Below are 3576 nucleotides of genomic sequence, written 5' to 3'. Positions count from 1 at the left end.
AGAGAGAGAGAGACAGAGAGAGACAAAGAGACAGAGAGCGAGAGAGAGAACTTGTCACATCTAAAGAGGATTAGACCCAACAATTCTAGCCAGAAGGGTATTTTCCTCTCCTTTTCTCAGCTGAGCTACTTCCTGATGGACCAGCCTCTCTGGAGTTATCACCTGCTGACCTTGGACAAACCATTATTCTCTATTTCAGCCTCCCTGACCGGCAACACACACCGCTCAGGCTCCACTGGACTGTTTTTGATTGCTAGCTATTGGGGGGGGGATGTGCAGATCTGTTCTCGCAGAGGAGGGACAGCTTGTACCTAAATAGAACTTGCTCTTAAACGTGCCACTGGACTGTGTTGAACCGGGGGGCCGGGGGGGGGCTCTGCAGCTTACCTGGCTGCTTCTTGCTCTGACTGAGGGCTGCTGGGAGCAGGGGGTGGGGCTTGTTGCATGTGCCCGCCCCCTGGGCTCTTTACTACCGGAGCTCCGCTCCTGTGTGCTCCTGCAGGAAATGACCCCTGATTGTACTACTTTGAGCTGGTCAGATCTTGGAAACAAAGCAGGGTTGGCCCTAGTTAGTACTTGGATGGGAGACCACCAAGGAAGTGCTGGGGTGGTACGGGGAGGCAAACAACGGCAAGCTCCCTCTGTTTGTCCCTTGCCTTGAAACCCCTATGGGGTGGCCACAGGTCAGCTGCAACTCATGAGCCCAAAAAGAAGCCAGAGCATGTGCCTCATTCACTTACCCCTGTTGCATCAACTGCTGCGTACATTATGTCCATCCAACCTTTGAATGTTGCCTAGAAAAGACAGAGTAAAATAAACACAAGGAACACACCAACAGGAGAACTGAAGGTAGGCTGACTTGAACTCTTTGCAACTGTCTTTACTGCAGAAATACCTGCACCCTTGCTTCTGAGTCAGTAGATGAAGCAGAGCTGATAAAGAATTGTGTTTTATAGCTCATGGTCAAATTAAAAAGTCGTCAGAGCCAGATGACAATTCTGACCATTCTTAAGGACCTTAAGAGGGGGGCTGTTTTTGATTAGGTTAAAAGTTATTATAGAAGAACGTCATTAACCACTACATCTTTTATTAGAGGATAAAGCTTTAGCTTTATAGCTAAAGTGAGGCTGTCGTACTTTGGTCCCACCATGAGAAGACAAGGCTCACTGGAAAAGACAATCACTCTAGGGAAAGTCGGAGGCAGTAGGAAAAGAGGAAGACCCAACATGAGATGGACTGACTCAATCGAGGAAGCCATGAGGGCCCTCAGTTTGAAAGGGTCTCGATGACATTTTGGAGGCCATTCATTCATAGGGTCATCATACATTCATTCATAGGGTCATCATAAATCAGAATCAACTTGACAGCACATAACACATGAGTTTCCTGAGAAAGATCTAGGGGTAACCCCAGAACCTTGGGGTTCCAGCACTCTAACTTTTGTCAAGTTAAATTGGCATGGGGTAAAATTGTTAAGCATGTAAAAGAATTTGTTGAGTAAAGAAGAAGCCGTGGCTCAGTGACAGAGCATCTGCTTAACTTTGTTGAGTAAAGAAGAAGCCTTGGCTCAGTGACAGAGCATCTGCTTGGCATGCATTAGGTCCCAGGTGCAATTCCCAGCATCTCTGGTTAAAAAGACCAAGCAGTAGGTGATGTGAATGTCCCTGGGGAGCCACTGCCACTCTGAGTAGACAATGGTGACTGATTCAGTGTAAGGAAACTTCATATGAGGAAGGTTTGAAGCTGAGATAAACTTCTATTTGTAGGTGATCTCCACCATATGAGTAAAATTTAGCATGACAGTTCCATCTACCAGGCAAATGTGATACTTATATTGAAAGAAAGGGGAGGGATATGATTTGGTTATCCAGACCTTCTTACCTCTTGCCATCTCTGCAAGACGGCAGTTAGAGTCAGGCTGCCTGAGATTAGAAAACTGTAGGATGCCCACATTACGCTGTAAAACTTACCACTTGAAGGAGGGCCAAATAACCAGAGCCGACATTATCAAAGTTCACTTTAACTGTTGTCCAGTATATTCTTTTAGTGCCATTGAATCTCTCGCAGTCACTCCTGTTACGAATCTCGGGGCTTAACGTGGAGCTCTCCTCCGTAAAGTTAATGCATTTCCCAAACTTCCCAGAGAAAAGGTTCACGCCGACGATGCTGAAGATAAGCCAGAAAATGAGGCAGACCAAGAGGACGTTCATGATGGAAGGAATAGCTCCAACCAAAGCATTAACCACCACCTTTAAGAGAAAGTGAATGAAGGGGGAAGTCAAGGAAGAACAGGAGGAGGGAGAAGGGTGAGAAGAGTGAGCAGAAAGGTACGGCAATCAAACAATGAAAGAATCTGTAGATTTTTTTTTTGTATTTGTGTGTGCGTGCCTGTGCCTGGAAGTCATGGCGACCTCTGGTGACTCCTACTGGGCATGGAGGACATTCAGAGAAGTGGTTTGATCGCTTGCCTCTGCCCCCACCCCGCCCTGGTATTCCTCCTGATCCTGGTATTCCTTGGAGGTCTCCCATCCAAATACTTGCCAGGGTCGGCCCTGCTTAGCCTCCGAGCTCTGATGAGATCGAGCTTGCCTGGGCTATCCAGGTCAGGGCAAGGATCCGTAGATTCTTAAGTATTTGAATTTTGACCAGTCCCTTTAAACGTAAATGTGTTTGCAGATGACAAAATAATTAATACGAGGGCTTTCAGTAAAACAAAACCGAATACAATTTAAATAATTAAATATCGTACCTCGTTATTTTGTGCTGAGACACAATAGATTAATATCTTATTGGCCAACGAACACTACCATTGTAAAAGAAAAGCTCATCCACGGGATTTTTTCTTGTTCTCTGGTAACAGAACGAAGCAGACCCAACATAGCCTCAAAAATAAAACAATGGTGTTTTGCAGTTTCGGTTCCCCACCCCGCATTCGGATTGGCCCTTTCTTATTAAATTCAGTGTCCCCATCAAATATTCAATAAAAGTTTTAGTTAAATCGATGATCAAACTGGGGTTGCTTCTGAGACGCTCATCTGAAAAGTTCCCACTTGTGAAATCTCCTGAGCTTTTAGTTCCTAAAGACCATTTGTACCCGTTCCCTCTTTAAGTTTCTAATGTTCGCACATATGTTGAAAAATGATGGCACAATTTTGTGAGAACTATGAATGGCTTCTGTATTGTGTTAACAAGCAACAGAAGGAGTAATCGTAAACAGTAGGGATGGGCACGAACCGGCTCATGAACTAAAATTCATGATGAATTTTAGATGGTTCGTGGTTCACAAACTGAAGTTCATGGCATGTCTACTGTCACAAATTTTCACGAATTTTTAAACAGTTCATGGGCAGTTCGTGAATGGATACATTTCCAGACAGTCTCCAATCTGCACATAACTTGGAGGGCATGTAGAGGAGCATCAGGGTGAGGTCCCCTGAGAGTCTGATGTCTCTAGCTAGTTCTATACACTCCTGAACCTGCACCTGTCATTTCCCGAGAAAGCACTTTCCTGGGGGCATCTTCTTTGGGGGGGGGGGGGGTCATGACTCAGGTGGGGTGTCACCTGGCGCGGCCCCC

General features: G+C 45.7%; 1 pseudogene; it reads right to left on the bottom strand.

Moving 5' to 3' along the window:
- The window catches only part of LOC107106726, a 34218-nt pseudogene that overhangs the window by 11412 nt on the left and 19230 nt on the right, over nucleotides 1-3576 (bottom strand).

The sequence above is a fragment of the Gekko japonicus genome, unplaced genomic scaffold (assembly GCF_001447785.1).
Source record: "Gekko japonicus isolate JY-2015 unplaced genomic scaffold, Gekko_japonicus_V1.1 scaffold1246, whole genome shotgun sequence".
Taxonomy (NCBI): Eukaryota; Metazoa; Chordata; class Lepidosauria; order Squamata; family Gekkonidae; genus Gekko; species Gekko japonicus.
Note: the sequence above shows the minus strand (reverse complement) of the source record. Positions and strands in the feature narration are given on the sequence as shown.